This window comes from Melospiza melodia, chromosome 5 (assembly GCF_035770615.1).
Source record: "Melospiza melodia melodia isolate bMelMel2 chromosome 5, bMelMel2.pri, whole genome shotgun sequence".
Lineage (NCBI taxonomy): Eukaryota > Metazoa > Chordata > Aves > Passeriformes > Passerellidae > Melospiza > Melospiza melodia.
Window position 1 is genome coordinate 97,142,754 of NC_086198.1, and position 20,634 is coordinate 97,163,387.

Consider the following 20,634-nt stretch of genomic DNA (forward strand, 5'->3'; position numbering starts at 1 on the left):
TAATTTTTGAAATGTTTTTCAATGTAGTGGTTTTAAGGTGGTTTTTAAGAATTCATTGTATTGCTTTATCTTGTTTGTAGTTGGTGTATGATAAGGGATGTGGTGTGAGTTCTTGAACATTATGGTTTTGGTGTTCCTAAGTTCTGATTTCTTTGTGGTTCAATATTTTTTTTTATTTTTATTTTTTGGGACAGGGGCATTTATATGGTGGGTTTTTATAGGCAATATGTTTTTTAATTTAGGTAGTGATATTTTTTAATATTTTAATAGTTTAGGTTTTTTATTTTCATGGTTTTAATTATTTTTTTTAATTTTTTGAAATAACTTTTATAGATTACATGTTATTATTTGTGCATTAACATAAAGGTAGAGCTTTGGGGACTTTTTTTAGTAATGTTTAGGGTCAGTTGTGCAGTTTTGAGTCTAGTGCGTTGGTTTGATTTAATTTTTAATGGGTGTTTGTTTTTATTAGCAGTTGTGTCATTTTCAAGGTGTGTTTGAGTTTTTTGGGGTTTTTGAGGTACTGGTTTAGGAGGAAGTTTATGATGAGAATGTGCGGAGGTTTTGGGCTACTTTATAGTGAGATTTAAAATTTATTTACAGTTAGGTTTATTTGAGTTTTTATTAGGGTTCAGTGACGTTGTGGCATGTTTGTTCCATTAGTAACAGAAATAGGTTTTGTTTTGCTGTGCTGCGATGGGATGGGCGTGTGCTGCGTGCCGGTGCTGACAAAGGTACAGTATTGTTGTGGCTCTGGTGCGTCGGGTTAATGAACTGACATGGTTTAATATAGAGATGAAAATAGAAATAAATATACATTTAAAAATAAATATAACATTAGAGTGGTAAACATAAATATAGATAACAGATACATACATAAAACTATAATATATGGTATATAATTGTAACATGTTATCATATAGATAAATGATAGTCTATTTTATATATATATACACAAAGATATATAAATATAGATTGTAAATATAAAAATATTTAAATAGAGTTAAAGTAAATTGGGGGGTTTTATTAGGGTATAGGCTGGGGTTTTTAAATGATAGCAATAAAATATAAATTCAGATATACAAATATATATAGAAATACAAATATCTATACATATTTAATTTAAACAAATATAAGTAAGAAAATATGTATAATACAGAAAATATATTTCTATGATTATATTAGAAGGTATTCCCTCTAATATAGATAAAATCTATGCATAAAATAAATAAAAATATCCATATAAATATCATTATAATTTTGAAAAATAAATTTACTTCGTAAATTTTAAATCTGGTTCAAATAAAGGGGTGTCCTTGGTTTTTATTTGGTTAGAGGCAGGAGTTTTATTTTAAATAATATAAGCAATATAGAAATGTGGATCTTAAGATAGAAATATATAATAAATATATAAAGAGAAATTGCTAAACTATGAATAGAAATTTAAATATAAATATATGTAAGTAATATGAGGAGTTGTGGCATGGAATATAAATAACATTAAATGGCAATATAAATTATAAATGGGAATATAAATATAAAAATATGTAAATATCGTTTAAAAGAAATGGAATGTTTTGGCTTTTATTTAAGTAGAGGCAGGGTTTTTAATTTGAATATTATACGTGTTCCAGAAGTAAAAATCTTGACGCAGAAATATTTAATCCATATAAAAATATGAATAAAAAAATATAAAAAATATAAATACCTACTCGCATCGGATGTAATATAGAATATAAATTTATTTATAAATTGACATTGGTAAAGATAAATATATAAATAAGCAATATACATTAATATACATTATAAATACAAATATGAATATAACAATTGAACATTAGGATAAAATCTATTTAAATATTTTTTAAAAGAAAGGGTTCGGTTTTTTTTTATTGTTGTGTTAGAGGCAGGGTTTTTATTTTAAATAGTATGAATGTAGATATTGTTATATATTTCTAAATATTGAGATATACAATCAAGATATAAATATATATATAAACACAAAATATAAATAAATACAAATAATAGGAAGTGATGTAATGAAGAATACAAATAACAGTATACATAAGTATACATTTTAAATGTAAATGTGAATATGAACCTGAAAAATAGAATTTTATAAAATATTTAAGTACAGTTTGGAAGAAAGGGGTTCTTTTTGGCTTTAATGTGGATGGAGGCAAAGGTTTTATTTTAAATAATCCAAGTGTTACCGAAGTAAAAATCGTAACAGAAATGTATACTTACTATGTGAAAATATTTATAAAAATATACAAATAAATTTAAGTTTTAGGGATATATGCAATATGGAATAGAAATGTATTTATAAAAAGAAATGTATAAATGGACAGTGTACATCAATATACGTTGTAAATAGAAATGTGAATATTAATATGAAAAAATATTTTTAAAAATATTTAAATATTTTTTTTAATAATTTTTTTTGTGTTGTGTTTTGTTTTGCTTTGTCTTTTATCCTATTAGATTAGAGGCAGACGGTTTTTTTCCCTCTTCCCGGTTGTTTTGGGGCATTTATTTCAGAGCAGTTTTCGGCGGGGGTCGCCCCTGTTCTTTTTTGCCGCCTTCGCTGCCGCAGCCCCGAGGCGCGCTGCGCCCCCGGCTGGGGCGGGCGGCAGTGCTGCCGCCTTGTGGGCAGAGCGCGGTACTGCAGGCGTGCAGCGAGAGGCGGCCAGCTTGGGAGTGGCGCGTGGGCGATGTCGCGGAGTTTTGTTTGACCTTCTCAGCATGGCGGCGAAAAGGGCGGGGAAGTGGAGGACCGTGTGGGTGTTTAACTGCACTGCCTGCGCGGAATACCGACGTCATGGCGGCCCCGACGGATTTTTCTGTGGCGTTTCATGTGTACCCGAGACATGCTGTGGGCTCAGGGGCTCCGCGGGCGGGCGTATTTTGGCGGGTTTGTGAGAGGCATCTGGGTAAACGCCTCGCTGTGCCGGGGTCCTCTCACGTCCGCTTTCCCGCCCTGAGGGAGCCGAGCCGGGCCGAATAGTTCCGAAGAGCCGAAGAGTCGAGTGTGGCCGGAAAGAGCCGAGTTTCCCCGAAGAGCCGAGTGTGGCCGGAAAGAGCCGAGTTTCCCCGAAGAGCCGAGTGTGGCCGGAAAGAGCCGAGTTTCCCCGAAGAGCCGAGTGTGGCCGGAAAAAGCCGAGTTTCCCCGAAGAGCCGAGTGCGGCCGAAAACAGCCGTGTTTCACCGAAGAGCCGAGTGTGGCCGGAAACAGCCGAGTTGAGCCGAAGAGCCCAGTGCGGCCGAAAACAGCCGAGTTTACACCAAGAGCCGATGATAGCCGACTGGAACCGATAGCCGAGTGTAGCCGACTTGAGCCGCATTTAGACAATGTGCCGAATACGACCGAGTTTAGCCGAAGAGCCGAACTGAAACGAGTTTAGACCAAGAGCCGAACCACGCCGAATTCAGCCGAGTTTCATTAAACAGAACCGAACGACGCCGCAGCGCTCTGCATGCAGTGCGCCTGTGCAGACGGCAGGGATCGCTGTGCCTGCAGAGCGCCGGTGCACAAGGCAGGGGGCGCTGTATAAAGTATAAAATATCAACTATCTATAAAAAGGAATAAAAGCTCTATGTCATGTGCAGCAGTAGAAAATTTCAGGCTCCCAGGGAATAAATCGTTTTCTTTAAATCATTTTCGTTTTGGAGGTTTTTTTACTCCCAGGTAGCCTGAAAGTTACTACTGCTGCTTTTTTTATTCTAAAGCTAGAAAGGAAAACCAAGATTAGAAATGCAGGGAAAGAAAGAAAGAAAAAGAAAAAAAGAAAATAAGGAAAGGAAATGAAAGGAAAAAAGAAGGAAGGAGAGGAAGGAAGGAGAGGAAGGAGAGGAAGGAAGGAGAGGAAGGAGAGGAAGGAAGGAGAGGAAGGAGAGGAAGGAAGGAAGGAAGGAAGGAAGGAAGGAAGGAAGGAAGGAAGGAAGGAAGGAAGGAAGGAAGATAAAAAAACCCAAAAACCAGGAGGGCAAGGAGAAACCTAGGGGGAAAAAAAATAGAAGAAGAAAAGAAAAGAAAAACCAACAAAAAAAAAAAAAAAAAGGAAGATGGGCAAGAAAAATCCCTGAAAACAGACCAGAGGAAAACCCCAAGATGGGCAAGAAAAAAAATCGCAACAAAAAACTAAGATGGCGAAGAAAAAATCCAGAAAAGGAAAACCCAGGAAAAAAAAAAAAAAACCTGAAAAAAACCCCCAAGGGGGGCAAGGAAAAACCAGAAAAAACACCAAGATGGGCAAGAAGAAACGAAGAAAAAACCCCAAGAAGTGCCAGAAAAAAAGAGAGGCAATAAAGGCCACAAAAACTCAAGACAAAAGAAAACAAAACCAAGACATGCCAGAAAAAGGTACGAAAATGGTTCTGCCAGGTGCGATCAAGGTGAGCGGGTTCAGATTCAGGTCCAGGAGATGAACAAGTGTCAGATTAGCTTGGGGCACTGCTGTGCAATGCAGCCGTGACAGGATTCATGTTTAAATATAGTTTAAATAGATTGGGGATTGGTTGGCTTTTATTGGGGTATAGGCTGGAGATTTCATAAAAAATATAAAACTAGAAATGCAAATATATCATATATATGTCGATATCAATAAATATTTAATACATATAAATATAAGTAAAAGAAATCTATTGTGTCAAAAGAATATATCTATTATTATATAAAAAGGTATTCTCTCCAATATATATAATATCTATAAATATAACAAATGAAAATTACAAATATAGATGTGAACAAAATTATGACAAACAAAATTATTTTTAAAATTTTAAATGTGTTTTAAAGAAAGGGGTGTCTTTGCTTTTTATTTCGTTAGAGGCAGGGGTTTTATTTTAAATAATATAAGTACTATAGAAATGTAAATCGACATACAGAAATATATAATAAATATATAGAGATATAAAGATATAATACCAAACTATGAATAGAAATAGAAATCTATGCAAGTAACATGAAGAGATGCAATATATAATATAATTTTTATTATAGAGTAATATAAATTCTAAATATAAATGCGAATATAAATATGAAAAATATATGATTGGGGCTCGGAGCAGCCCAGGTGTCAGCTGTAATGATGATGGGGGCTCGGAGCAGCCCAGGTGTGAGTGTGAGGATGATGGGGGCTCGGAGCAGCCCAGGTGTGAGTGTGAGGATGATGGGGGCTCGGAGCAGCCCAGGTGTGAGTGTGAGGATGATGAGGGGCCGGCTCCTGCCGGGGCGAGGCTGTTTTAGGGGGAGGCTTTGCCTCAGCTCCCTTTTGCATGGAGCTGCTGAGTGGAGGGGTTTATGGGGCACTCCCGGCGCTGTCTCATGGAAGGACTGCGAGAGCTTCCCACAGGGTCGGGGGCACCACCTGGATCCGCGCTTGGGTACGTGGAGCATCGCTTAAAGGAGGCGCCGAGGGACGAATCTTTGTGCCGGGGAGCAGCAGCCGAACAGGTGAGCCCGTGTGGGTTCGGAGCGGGGAATTTTCTCCTTCCCCTTTGCAATTTCATCTTGCCAGTCCCTCCCCGGTTCCCCAGGAACACAAATGGAGCTTATGAAGACAAAAGGGATTAAGGAGAAGGAAGCAGCTCCTCTTCTTTTATTGTCTGCGTTTGACCTGAGGGGATCCCTCTTGACTTGTGGTTTTAAAGGTGTTGATTGCAGGAAAAGCTGCCTTTTGCAGGCTGTTAGGGGTATCCCGGGGGTTCTATTCTAAGGGGAATGGGAAAAGTATTCTTGTGGTATTATGGGTTTGATTTGAAGGCAGCCACCCCATTTGCACCACCCTCGGGTTTAAATGGCGGGGGCAGCCCTGGTGTCCCTCCTTTTCAAGGGTTTGAATGGAGGTCGAAATCGCCCTTTCCCATCAGTCGAAGGCTTTCATTTGGGGAGCGCCCCTACTTTTCTGCTCTCCTAGGGGGTGAAATTTTAGGGGAGAACACATTTCTTTGCCCTTGTTGAAGTGAGGTGCGCCCCGTCTGCGGTTTCGGGGTTGGTTGCGGGAAGCCGCAGCTCCGGCAGCGTTTGCAGGGCTGCAATGGGGCTGTACCGCTGCCTTGGAGGGCGCTCCCCGTGCCCGCGGCCCGGCCCGGAACGTTCCCGCTCGGGAGCGCTGCTGGCACGGCCCGGGCAGCTGCCGGGGCGCACGGGGGATTCGGCGCGGCCGGGCCGGCCGAGGGCGGCAGTGGCGGAGCCGCGCCGGTGCGAGCCGTGCGGAGCCGAGCGGAGCCGGGCCGGGCCGGCCAAGGGCGGCAGAGGCGGCGCGGGCGCTGCTGCGCCGGCCCGGGCGGTGCCGGCCGCTCCGTCCGCTCCGGGCGCGGGGCTCGGGCGCCGCCGGTAGCCCCGGGCCCGGTGCCGGCCCCGCCGGGCAGGGGCAGCGGGCGGGGCTCCCCGGGGCGGCGCCGGCCCCGCGTGCCGGAGCAGCCGCCACAGGAGCCGCTTTCCTGCCGGGAGCCGCGCTCCGTCCGGGGCCGGCAGCGAGCGCGGGGTTCGGCCGCTCCAAGTTCGGCGGTGCCGTGGCTCGGAGGCGCTTTGGAGGCGTTGATGGCATCGCTGGGTTCGGTTTGCAGCGGGTGTCCGCTAAGGGATATGGTGTTCTTCCTGAGCGGCACGGTTCTCGGTGCCGGTAGAGATGATAAAGGTTCGTTTCGGATTGGGTTTTGTAGTCGGATATGAAATAAACAGGGCCAGGAGACTTCTTCTCCTGTGTAATGCCTTTATTAAAAAGTGATCAGCTCAGGATTGGGCGGCTCGACGGGTCTGCAGCGTCCGTCGTCTCCCAGGGCGACTCAGAGGAGGAGGATATGCGCAGCTCTGTCCACCAGGGGCAGAGCTGGGGATCACATCCTCTTGGGAGCCTTTTTGGGTCTCCTGATCCCATAAGATGGTGTCAGATGTTGGTTTCTCTCACTCAGTCGGCCTGGTCTCAGCTCCGGGGTCAACTCCCATGGTCAGGGCGAGAGGGTCCGAAGGTGTTCTGCGTCTCTGCAGGCTCAGCACTCGGTTCCTCACGTCCAGACATCACTCTAGTCTCTCAACTCTTAGGTGGCTCGTTGTTTTTGGGGTTTCTCCATGAGTTTGGAGATGGGGGTCTCACAAAGCATTCTGGTCTTGCGAGTCACTTTGCATAACCCCCCCCCCACCTTCTCAGGTGTCTTCACTATTCTGGGAAAGGTACAACTTAGCTTCGGGCAAGGTCCCCACCCAGGAGAAGGGCCATTACCTCGCCCCGGCCAGGGCTTTTACTAATACAAAAACAACCATTAACGACAACGACCCGTGATTACAATAACAAAACACACAGAACTTGGGCAGGGCCAGTGGTCTGGCTGCCTTTTTGAAACTTTTTCTCATAAAAAATATTAACCGAGTTTTTGTTCATAACAGGATATATATTTTTTTGCCGGGGTATTATGTTTAGAAGGGCGCGCAATGGTTTTTACGGGTCGTAGCGCGAAGCAGCGGTTCGCATTTTAATTCTGTTGCGGTGGCTTTTATTAGCGTGAGTGTGTAGTGTTTGTTTTGGGGGGCTTGGGGTAGCGTCGTGTCGTTCATAGCAGCGGGTTTTTAATCTCGATAATTGCATGTGTGTTTATCGTCTTCCAGGGCTTTTATTTGTTTGGTTTGTTTGATTGTAGTGTATGTTTTATGGTTACGGGTAATTTGGGGGACATTGTTTATGGTTACGTTTGTCTTTAGTCTTTGTGTTTGTTTCTAGGTGGTATTTTTATTTTGATAGCTTGAGGCACTATGGGTTTATTCAGTGGGGAATAATTTTTTTGTTGCAGATTTATCTGTTTTTTGGTATTATTCTTGTTGTTGGTTTCTTTATTTTCCTTTGTTGTTGTTGTTGTTGTCTTTTAATGTATTTGCGTATTGTTTATCAGGGTTTTTTTTGGAAACATGGGTATTTATATGGTGGGTTTTTAAAGTATTTATTTATTTGGGTAGTTAATTTCTTAGTTTTTAGTGGTTGAGATGTTTTTCCATTTTGTTAATTAGTTCAGGTTTTAAAGTTATTTTTACAGAGGATTGTTTATTCTTTGAGTTAGTGTAGAGGTAGAATTTTGTTGTTTTTTATTTTTTTTTAGTAACGTCGTTCAGGGTGAGTGGCACTGTCTTGAGTTTAGTAGATTGGTTTGACTTTTTTTTAGTACTTTTTGTAATTTTCTGTGTGTGTTTCTATAGGATTTTCTTTTATTTTGGTTCCATTTTTCTGTCGTGATGAGAATTGTTATTGAAAAGAGTGTTCTTTGTTTTTTCGCTGACACTTGTTTGGGTGTTGGAGGTATCTTGATGTTTTTGGAAGATATTGGTGGGAATTTGATGCTGTTTGTTCTGTCATTTCATTTAGGAATTGGATTTTAAATATGCAATTATGACTCTAACTATATTGAAACAAAAGAAATAGATGTGTAGCAATGGGAATGGGCCAATTTTATTTTTATATATTCGGTCAATTTTTAAAATTTAACATGTAACATAAGTCATTATATGTTACAATAAGTTACTCTAATTTTAATAGAGTATTGTGTATGTTTATAGATATATGAATAGAGAATATAAATGTAAATACAACCCAAACAAAAATACAAATATATAAATGTATTGCAACTATATGCAGATATATCAAAAATTAATAATAAATTGTAAATGTAAAATAACATGAATTGTAAAGTATATAATACACGTAATACTGCATATATTTTATTAAATATATTATAGGAAATGGATATAAAATAGATATAAATATGTATGTGATATATGTATCTATCTATCTATCTATCTATATCTATCATTTGTTGTATATTATGATAAATATAAATATAAAAAAAATTTAGGTAGTTTAAAATAATGGATGGTTTTGTTTTTTCTTTGCCAAAGCAGGTGTTTTAGTGTAAAAATTACAAATACAAATAATATAAAGGTAGAAATATAAGTATAGAAATATATCATAAACACATTAAAGATTTATATAAAAATTAGAAATATAAGGAAAAATAAGTTGTAGCAGTAGATATGGTAAATAATTTAAAAAATAATTCCCGTATATTTTTTGAATAAGGTGCATATTATATATAGTTATTAATATAATGCATCAATATAAACTATAAATTTATATAAAATATCAACTATCTATAAGAAGGAATAAAAGCTCTGTGTCACGTGCAGCAGTAGAAAATGTCAGGCTCCCAGGGAATAAATAGTTTTCTTTAAATCATTTTCGTTTTGCAGAGTTTTTTTTTTACTCTCGGGTAGCCTGAAAGTTTCTACTGCTGCTTTTTTATTCTAAAGGTGGAAAGGTAAACCAAGATTAGAAATACAAGAAAGGGGAAAGGAAAGGGAAGGGAAAGGGAAAAGGAAAAGGGAAGGGAAGTGGTGAAAAACAGAGTGAAAAAAGTAAAAAGAGTTGGAAGGAAAAAGAGAGGGCATTCGGGAGGAGCGGTGCTGCCTCAGGTCCTTCCCCGCCCTGGGGCGAAGGACCCGTTTGATGCCCAGGAGGGAGTGCAGGTCCCGGTGGCTCCCGGGGGACGGAGCGGTGGCTGTCAGCCCGAGACTACAACTCCCGGCAGGCCGTGCTACCGACGCGGCGTGTGACGCAACGGCCGACGCGGCACATGAGTGGCTGGCGTGCCAGGCGGTCGCGCGGGGCTGTGCGCGCGCAGCTGCCGGCGCCTCTCCCGCGCGGGACAGCGACGCTGGAGGAGCGCAGCCTCCGTCTGGCCGCCCGCGCGGAGCTGAGCAGCGCGGAAGGAGCGTCCGCCCGGTTCCTCGGCCGCACACAGCGGTGCCGGGGGCGGGGGCGCTGCCGCCCGCCGATGGCGGAGGGCGAGGCGGTGCTTTGCTGCCGCGGGCCGGGAGCTGCAGGAGCCGCCCCGGGCGAGCGGCGCCGGGTGCTCCCGCGGTCCCGGTGGGGCGGCTGCCCTCGGGCTGGCGGAGGCGCCGGAGGAGCCCCCGAGCTGCAGCCGTCTCCCTCGGGCTGCTGCCGGTGCTGCGGGCGGAGGCGGCTCCGCCGCGTGTTGGGCGCTGCGAGCAGGGAGCGCTGCGGTATCGCCGGCATGACGGGGCTGCTGCCTGCGTTAGTGCTCGTGGCTCTTTGTGCCGTGACAGCGGATGGAGCGGCGCTGGGCGGTAAAGCCAGAGATGGCCGGGAGAATGCCCAGCGCAGGGAGCGGGCGGGCTGTATGCTTCGGATGGCACAGGTGCGAGCTGCAAAGCCACCCCCCCTTCCGCCCCTGCCCTCCCGAGCCCCGGGGAAAATGCTTTCCAGCATTGTCGAGCTTCTGAAAGACAAAACTTGTGATTTGACACTAGCATCCAGAAAAGGTTTCTGTCTAGATTAGCAAATGCCTAAATTGTTCTTGGTTACATCCCATGACCGGTTTTAGGCAGTGACTTCATACTGCTTTTAGGATTTTCTTGTACACTGGTGAGAAAATAGGCAGGTCTGATAGTGGTTTCACTTTTTTTCTACTTCACGTTCCATAAGATTCTTTTATCCAAGCGATTGTTTTAAAATTCTACTGTAAGCGTTTGTGGTTCACTTTTTTTTTCTTTGCAGCACCCGGGCCTTTTTTTTTTTCTCTAAATCGGGAGTAAATATAGCTGAGTAAAATTACCTTGGTTATCTTCCTTCTTTTTAAACTTAATTGTTTTTATTAATAATTCTATCTGAATATGCAGAAAAAGTGAGTATGTCCTGTAATCTATGCTAGCTTTTCTCGTTTACAGGGTACTCACAAAATATGTCTCCCTTAGTGTCCCACAGAAACATTCTGGGTGCAATCTGAATTAAGGTATGTGTTTTCAAATAAGTAATCAGTTTAGATATTTGCCTGTGTACCTTTTCCTGTAATTCAGAGCTTGTGTTCTGTGGGTTTTATGATAAACCTGTAAAACATGTAAGAATGGTTTTGCAAGTCTGAATCGTTGAAGGCAGCAATAAGTGGATTTAAAGCCTGTTCTTGAGCAGACAAAGGGGAAAAGTGTGACTCTGATGCTGAACTTGTCATTTTTCATTTGACTTGCCTTTAATTATTGAAGAAGAGAGAGAACTAGGAAAAGAAATAGAATTGATTATTGAGCACTCCTAAAAAGCTCACCATGATTCTGGGTAGAGCCAAAGTGAAGGATGATGGAACAGAGCTCTGTGCATTAGAAGGAAATAAACCTGATGTCCACACAGAGTCTTACTAATTTCTGTTTTTAAAATGCAAAATAAGTTTAGGAAGTGTTGGAAGTTAGTATTTTGGGAAAGAAATGGCAGTTCCACAAAACATTCCATTCCATTTAAGAGAGGCCCTTGGACTGATTCATGTTGTAACTGCTGTCACTGCAATCAGTTGGTGGTTCAGCCTTGAAACGTGCACTTGGCCTTCTATAAAGCACTGTTTTGTTTGCCTTTCAGTGCTATGAGTCTTGATAAATTGGAGAAGTGCCCAAGAGAAATTCATCATCCTGAGATACAAAAGGTAGGAAGTGACTTTTTCTGGTTTGGTTCTTTTTCTTTATTGTTTTCTGGAAATAGAAGTAATTAAGTATAGATACTACTGGTTTGTTTCTTCCAGTAGCTGATAATACTAATACCAATAATAATAATAATAATAATAGTAAAGTAATACTACTTCAACTGTCTTTATTTATCCATTGAACTGGCCATTTTAAATCTAAACTTCTAAACACAAATCAAACCATCATCCTTGTAGAATCTTTAATAGGAGTGGGCTAAAGATCCTGGTTTTGTTGACAGGATTTATTGGTTCATGAACAGCAAGAGGTAAGTACAAGCCTAACTACCCTCTAGCTCACAGACCTGCCCGGTGAATAGAGCTTTGTTTTTTTGATGGGCTTGTGATGACTTTGAGATCAATTGCTCATTCATTACAGTAAAAAAAAAAAAATTGTTTTGAACATGACAGCAAAAATAACTTTAAGCACAACTTAATAATAATAATAGATCACCAATTTTAGTTAATAATTTTATGCTATACTCTTGGGTGAGGGAAGACTCGGACACTCAATATGAGATCAGCAAGCTATGTTTATTGCAGAGAGTATCAGACACTTATACAGCACATAATAAGCTTATGAATATTCTGTAAGCCAAGCGATCTATTGGTTAAACTATACCATCAACTCTTCCTCATTCCTTTGGGCCTACATTCCCTATTTCCCACGTCTCTCTGTCTACTTGTTATCCTACCCAGCTAGGCCCAGGCACACGCTATCTTGCAGGTGCAAAACTCAAAAATACCTGTGTTCGGTACTTTCCCAGCTCCTGGTCGGCTAACGAGCGAATGTCTGCGTGACCTCTGTCATGGAGCCATTTCTCCACACTATACTATCAAAGTTTAAAGGTAAATTATTATATATTAGGAGATGGTGTAAAGTGTATGTTGTAATGTGTAGGATATATACAAAGATACGTACTTGAAAGTCCGTAGAGGAAACAAATTTTTACGCCTTCTGTTTGACTGTTTGTCATATATTTGGTTTTATTTCCCAGGGATCAGTGAATTTTAACTCTGGAGTCCTCTATGCTAAGGATGCTCAGCTTAGAGATGATGAAATGTTCAGTAATGGTGAGTTTTTCACCTTCTCCTTCATTGTTTTGCTCATCTGAATTAAAAAAAAAAAAAAAGGCAAGATTAAAGAAAAAGCAATAGTTTTATTATTTTTACCCTGTTATGTCTGTTTCCTCAGTATTTGCTGCAGCTCTGCTTACCCAAGGTTTGGGTAAAACAAGCTTTGGGTTCCCTCTGTCTCACTGGGAGTTGCCCAATTCAGTTGCATCTGGTGAAATTCACCCTGAGACCTTACAGAACCAGCTCCAACTACGTGAGAGCCATTTGCAGTTCTCTCCAGACACCTGGAGAATGGGCGACATTTCTGAGAATCCGGCGAGCGTGCTTCTATCAAAACTCAGTCTGTGAAATTCCTGGGGAAAACCCTTCTGTGTCCTGAAGGGTTCAAACTCTGGTGAGGATCCAGTTATCAGGTGCTCACCTGGATGGTTCCAGCTCTTAAAGTGAACACTTGTACTCTTGCCCTGTAGTTTACATCTATTGTATTTTTGTTATTTTGCAGGATTTTTTGTCTTTGCAAAATATTGTGCATTTCACTCTTTGGAACCTCTCAGATGGTTCTTTGGTGCAGCACCACCCCAGGGGACACTTGCCTGCTGTCCTGAAGGGGTTGGTGGCTAGAATTGTGAATCCTGGAGAGTTTATAAGTCTTCTGTCCCCAGGGAGGTGTCGTGCTTTGTTTACTTTTGTTCTGTTGGTTAGGCGCTGCTTCTCGTTGCAAGTACGAATTTCAAACTGCCCTGTTCTTATTTTAACTGTTTTCCTGGTTCTCTCCGTCCGGCAGGGAAAGACTCTCGTATCCTTGTCATCGGGCTCGGTGCTGTCCAAGAAGATACAGAGACTAAAAAAATCATAAGAAGCAAAATATGACTGCAGGGAAAAGAAGCTGGAGAGAACAGAAGGTGATGTTGTTATCCTTACCCTGTATTAGAAACATCCGCTGTGCTTTGATGCTGGCAGCTGCCAGGGGCTTGTTAGCTCTTTGTAGGCAGGTGTAGGTGTTCACTTGTAGGTTTTTTCTCTGTTCAAGTCAATTCAAACTTTGCTAAGCTTATATTTGCAGATTACTCTCTAGCACAGTCCAGCATGACATTTTTGAATGTTGTAAAAATACCATGTTACTTGGAAATTGCTAATGAAGAGAAGATTTAGGGGAAAATAAGATTTCAGGGTTGGAAGATGTGAGAAGAATTTTGTGGGGACGTTAGACTGAAGTAAAGCACACTTGAAGCTGGACTGGCACGCTGGCAGGTCCCCTATTAAACAGTAGTGCTGACATTAGCCTGGGGGTTGCCCATTGTTTCTGTAGAAATCAATGTTTCCTGGTCTTCAGAGGTAAGCTGCTTTGAAAAGCTGGAAGGTGCAGCATGCTGACAATCCCCGTGCTTTGGATTAAAAGTAGATTTCAGAAGGGTCCTAAGCTTTTGTCTTTTCCTTGAAGTTGATGTAATCCTGTCGAGGAGTTTTTAATTCTCTGTTGCCATGTCATCCATCAGAGCCCTGTTGTACTAATCTTATACAAGTACAAAACAAAAAATCAGACCCTGTCCCAAGCACTTAGAGGCCAGAACACGATTTCCTCGGGCTGCCGTTTGTGTGCCATCGGTACTCACCACGAATTGAGCCCTCTGGCTCTGACAGAGCCCCTGGATGCTGACGGAAGGGGGCTGGTCACAGACCCTGGAGGTGCCTGTCCCCCAGGGAGGGAGAGGCCGAGGCAGTGTGGCCTGCAGGGAGGGTGTCGTCCCCAGAGAGCAGCCGGCGACTCCATGCCTGCCCGGGGCTGCGGGTGCCCCCTCGGGGTGGACGCCTGCCCTCAGGTTTCCCTCTGGGCCGCCGGGGAGGGAACCAGGTCCATCCGTGTGGCAGCTGCAGGGCCTGCAGGCTCTGGGCCCTGGAGCCGAGTGAGCCTGAGCTGCTGCACGCTTGCTGTGAGCTTTGGGGTGAGCGTGCATCACTGCAGGCCTGGGATGGATTGAAATGCGCTGAGGAAAGCGGAGGGAGGGAGGGAAATGCTCTGTTAACATGTGCCAATTCTTCTGTCAGACTCATCACGGCGGGACAGCGTGAAGACTGAAAGTGTAAGAAGATGTGGAGGGAAACAGAGAATCTGACAGGAGCATCGGAGGGACGAGTGCACGAATTTTGCTTTTTGCTTGGATGTAAACTCAGGAGTTGAGAGGAATTTGGGAGTGAGAAGGGACATCTCAGAAGGAGAAGAAGAAAAAGAGGTTGTTGTTGTTGTTACAGTCCTGGCAAAATCTTTTGTTCTAGCTAATAAAAGAAGTTAGTTTAAAAAACAAAAAGGAAAAAATGTAGTGTTTTTTTTTTCCTTCACTATGATATTCATTGGTGGTATATGGTGTGTTGTTTCATTTCTTGGTATTATTAACTCTGTGTAAATTGTTTTTTGAGTGAAGCTGACTTTCTGGATGGGTTGGTTTGTATTTGAGGCAGGATTAATTTCAGTAGGGTTCTTTCATAGATTTCTGATGGGTATTACTGGGATTTTGGTTTTGTTTACTGTATGTATGAACCTAGAGCTTTGGTAGGGCCAGCTGGGCTGCTGGAGTTTTGGGTGTGAATTTATTAGATGGCTTTTGTTAGATGCAGTTTTTAATTTTTGAAATGTTTTTCAATGTAGTGGTTTTAAGGTGGTTTTTAAGAATTCATTGTATTGCTTTATCTTGTTTGTAGTTGGTGTATGATAAGGGATGTGGTGTGAGTTCTTGAACATTATGGTTTTGGTGTTCCTAAGTTCTGATTTCTTTGTGGTTCAATAGCTTTTTTTATTTTTATTTTTTGGGACAGGGGCATTTATATGGTGGGTTTTTATAGGCAATATGTTTTTTAATTTAGGTAGTGATATTTTTTAATATTTTAATAGTTTAGGTTTTTTATTTTCATGGTTTTAATTATTTTTTTTAATTTTTTGAAATAACTTTTATAGATTACATGTTATTATTTGTGCATTAACATAAAGGTAGAGCTTTGGGGACTTTTTTTAGTAATGTTTAGGGTCAGTTGTGCAGTTTTGAGTCTAGTGCGTTGGTTTGATTTAATTTTTAATGGGTGTTTGTTTTTATTAGCAGTTGTGTCATTTTCAAGGTGTGTTTGAGTTTTTTGGGGTTTTTGAGATACTGGTTTAGGAGGAAGTTTATGATGAGCATGTGCGGAGGTTTTGGGCTACTTTATAGTGGGATTTAAAATTTATTTACAGTTAGGTTTATTTGAGTTTTTATTAGGGTTCAGTGACGTTGTGGCATGTTTGTTCCATTAGTAACAGAAATAGGTTTTGTTTTGCTGTGCTGCGATGGGATGGGCGTGTGCTGCGTGCCGGTGCTGACAAAGGTACAGTATTGTTGTGGCTCTGGTGCGTCGGGTTAATGAACTGACATGGTTTAATGTAGAGATGAAAATAGAAATAAATATACATTTAAAAATAAATATAAAATTAGAGTGGTAAACATAAATATAGATAACAGATACATACATAAAACTATAATATATGGTATATAATTGTAACATGTTATCATATAGATAAATGATAGTCTATTTTATATATATATACACAAAGATATATAAATATAGATTGTAAATATAAAAATATTTAAATAGAGTTAAAGTAAATTGGGCAGTTTTATTAGGGTATAGGCTGGGGTTTTTAAATGATAGCAATAAAATATAAATTCAGATATACAAATATATATAGAAATACAAATATCTATACATATTTAATTTAAACAAATATAAGTAAGAAAATATGTATAATACAGAAAATATATTTCTATGATTATATTAGAAGGTATTCCCTCTAATATAGATAAAATCTATGCATAAAATAAATAAAAATATCCATATAAATATCATTATAATTTTGAAAAATAAATTTACTTCGTAAATTTTAAATCTGGTTCAAATAAAGGGGTGTCCTTGGTTTTTATTTGGTTAGAGGCAGGAGTTTTATTTTAAATAATATAAGCAATATAGAAATGTGGATCTTAAGATAGAAATATATAATAAATATATAAAGAGAAATTGCTAAACTATGAATATAAATTTAAATATAAATATATGTAAGTAATATGAGGAGTTGTGGCATGGAATATAAATAACATTAAATGGCAATATAAATTATAAATGGGAATATAAATATAAAAATATGTAAATATCGTTTAAAAGAAATGGAATGTTTTGGCTTTTATTTAAGTAGAGGCAGGGTTTTTAATTTGAATATTATACGTGTTCCAGAAGTAAAAATCTTGACGCAGAAATATTTAATCCATATAAAAATATGAATAAAAAAATATAAAAAATATAAATACCTACTCGCATCGGATGTAATATAGAATATAAATTTATTTATAAATTGACATTGGTAAAGATAAATATATAAGTAAGCAATATACATTAATATACATTATAAATACAAATATGAATATAACAATTGAACATTAGGATAAAATCTATTTAAATATTTTTTAAAAGAAAGGGTTCGGTTTTTTTTTATTGTTGTGTTAGAGGCAGGGTTTTTATTTTAAATAGTATGAATGTAGATATTGTTATATATTTCTAAATATTGAGATATACAATCAAGATATAAATATATATATAAACACAAAATATAAATAAATACAAATAATAGGAAGTGATGTAATGAAGAATACAAATAACAGTATACATAAGTATACATTTTAAATGTAAATGTGAATATGAACCTGAAAAATAGAATTTTATAAAATATTTAAGTACAGTTTGGAAGAAAGGGGTTCTTTTTGGCTTTAATGTGGATGGAGGCAAAGGTTTTATTTTAAATAATCCAAGTGTTACCGAAGTAAAAATCGTAACAGAAATGTATACTTACTATGTGAAAATATTTATAAAAATATGCAAATAAATTTAAGTTTTAGGGATATATGCAATATGGAATAGAAATGTATTTATAAAAAGAAATGTATAAATGGACAGTGTACATCAATATACGTTGTAAATAGAAATGTGAATATTAATATGAAAAAATATTTTTAAAAATATTTAAATATTTTTTTTAATAATTTTTTTTGTGTTGTGTTTTGTTTTGCTTTGTCTTTTATCCTATTAGATTAGAGGCAGACGGTTTTTTTCCCTCTTCCCGGTTGTTTTGGGGCATTTATTTCAGAGCAGTTTTCGGCGGGGGTCGCCCCTGTTCTTTTTTGCCGCCTTCGCTGCCGCAGCCCCGAGGCGCGCTGCGCCCCCGGCTGGGGCGGGCGGCAGTGCTGCCGCCTTGTGGGCAGAGCGCGGTACTGCAGGCGTGCAGCGAGAGGCGGCCAGCTTGGGAGTGGCGCGTGGGCGATGTCGCGGAGTTTTGTTTGACCTTCTCAGCATGGCGGCGAAAAGGGCGGGGAAGTGGAGGACCGTGTGGGTGTTTAACTGCTCTGCCTGCACGGAATACCGACGTCATGGCGGCCCCGACGGATTTTTCTGTGGCGTTTCATGTGTACCCGAGACATGCTGTGGGCTCAGGGGCTCCGCGGGCGGGCGTATTTTGGCGGGTTTGTGAGAGGCATCTGGGTAAACGCCTCGCTGTGCCGGGGTCCTCTCACGTCCGCTTTCCCGCCCTGAGGGAGCCGAGCCGGGCCGAATAGTTCCGAAGAGCCGAAGAGTCGAGTGTGGCCGGAAAGAGCCGAGTTTCCCCGAAGAGCCGAGTGTGGCCGGAAAGAGCCGAGTTTCCCCGAAGAGCCGAGTGTGGCCGGAAAAAGCCGAGTTTCCCCGAAGAGCCGAGTGCGGCCGAAAACAGCCGTGTTTCACCGAAGAGCCGAGTGTGGCCGGAAACAGCCGAGTTGAGCCGAAGAGCCCAGTGCGGCCGAAAACAGCCGAGTTTACACCAAGAGCCGATGATAGCCGACTGGAACCGATAGCCGAGTGTAGCCGACTTGAGCCGCATTTAGACAATGTGCCGAATACGACCGAGTTTAGCCGAAGAGCCGAACTGAAACGAGTTTAGACCAAGAGCCGAACCACGCCGAATTCAGCCGAGTTTCATTAAACAGAACCGAACGACGCCGCAGCGCTCTGCATGCAGTGCGCCTGTGCAGACGGCAGGGATCGCTGTGCCTGCAGAGCGCCGGTGCACACGGCAGGGGGCGCTGTATAAAGTATAAAATATCAACTATCTATAAAAAGGAATAAAAGCTCTATGTCATGTGCAGCAGTAGAAAATTTCAGGCTCCCAGGGAATAAATCGTTTTCTTTAAATCATTTTCGTTTTGGAGGTTTTTTTACTCCCAGGTAGCCTGAAAGTTACTACTGCTGCTTTTTTATTCTAAAGCTAGAAAGGAAAACCAAGATTAGAAATGCAGGGAAAGAAAGAAAGAAAAAGAAAAAAAGAAAATAAGGAAAGGAAATGAAAGGAAAAAAGAAGGAAGGAGAGGAAGGAAGGAGAGGAAGGAAGGAGAGGAAGGAAGGAGAGGAAGGAGAGGAAGGAGAGGAAGGAGAGGAAGGAGAGGAAGGAGAGGAAGGAGAGGAAGGAGAGGAAGGAGAGGAAGGAGAGGAAGGAGAGGAAGGAGAGGAAGGAAGGAGAGGAAGGAGAGGAAGGAAGGAAGGAAGGAAGGAAGGAAGGAAGGAAGGAAGGAAGGAAGGAAGGAAGGAAGGAAGGAAGGAAGGAAGGAAGGAAGGAAGGAAGGAAGGAAGGAAGGAAGGAAGGAAGGAAGGAAGGAAGGAAGGAAGGAAGGAAGGAAGGAAGATAAAAAAACCCAAAAACCAGGAGGGCAAGGAGAAACCTAGGGGGAAAAAAAATAGAAGAAGAAAAGAAAAGAAAAACCAACAAAAAAAAAAAAAAAGGAAGATGGGCAAGAAAAATCCCTGAAAACAGACCAGAGGAAAACCCCAAGATGGGCAAGAAAAAAAATCGCAACAAAAAACTAAGATGGCGAAGAAAAAATCCAGAAAAGGAAAACCCAGGAAAAAAAAAAAAACCTGAAAAAAACCCCCAAGGGGGGCAAGGAAAAACCAGAAAAAACACCAAGATGGGCAAGAAGAAACGAAGAAAAAACCCCAAGAAGTGCCAGAAAAAAAGAGAGGCAATAAAGGCCACAAAAACTCAAGACAAAAGAAAACAAAACCAAGACATGCCAGAAAAAGGTACGAAAATGGTTCTGCCAGGTGCGATCAAGGTGAGCGGGTTCAGATTCAGGTCCAGGAGATGAACAAGTGTCAGATTAGCTTGGGGCACTGCTGTGCAATGCAGCCGTGACAGGATTCATGTTTAAATATAGTTTAAATAGATTGGGGATTGGTTGGCTTTTATTGGGGTATAGGCTGGAGATTTCATAAAAAATATAAAACTAGAAATGCAAATATATCATATATATGTCGATATCAATAAATATTTAATACATATAAATATAAGTAAAAGAAATCTATTGTGTCAAAAGAATATATCTATTATTATATAAAAAGGTATTCTCTCCAATATATATAATATCTATAAATATAACAAATGAAAATTACAAATATAGATGTGAACAAAATTATGACAAACAAAATTATTTTTAAAATTTTAAATGTGTTTTAAAGAAAGGGGTGTCTTTGCTTTTTATTTCGTTAGAGGCAGGGGTTTTATTTTAAATAATATAAGTACTATAGAAATGTAAATCGACATACAGAAATATATAATAAATATATAGAGATATAAAGATATAATACCAAACTATGAATAGAAATAGAAATCTATGCAAGTAACATGAAGAGATGCAATATATAATATAATTTTTATTATAGAGTAATATAAATTCTAAATATAAATGCTAATATAAATATGAAAAATATATGATTGGGGCTCGGAGCAGCCCAGGTGTCAGCTGTAATGATGATGGGGGCTCGGAGCAGCCCAGGTGTGAGTGTGAGGATGATGGGGGCTCGGAGCAGCCCAGGTGTGAGTGTGAGGATGATGGGGGCTCGGAGCAGCCCAGGTGTGAGTGTGAGGATGATGAGGGGCCGGCTCCTGCCGGGGCGAGGCTGTTTTAGGGGGAGGCTTTGCCTCAGCTCCCTTTTGCATGGAGCTGCTGAGTG

General features: G+C 40.6%; 1 long non-coding RNA gene across 1 annotated transcript; it reads left to right on the top strand.

Moving 5' to 3' along the window:
* Positions 1 to 9,904: 9,904 nt before the first annotated feature.
* On the top strand, positions 9,905 to 17,452 carry LOC134418937 (uncharacterized). The gene is made up of 4 exons (XR_010027886.1): positions 9,905 to 10,203; positions 10,733 to 12,979; positions 13,370 to 13,487; positions 14,632 to 17,452. It is a non-coding gene; the product is annotated as an uncharacterized LOC134418937 (long non-coding RNA).
* Positions 17,453 to 20,634: the final 3,182 nt, after the last annotated feature.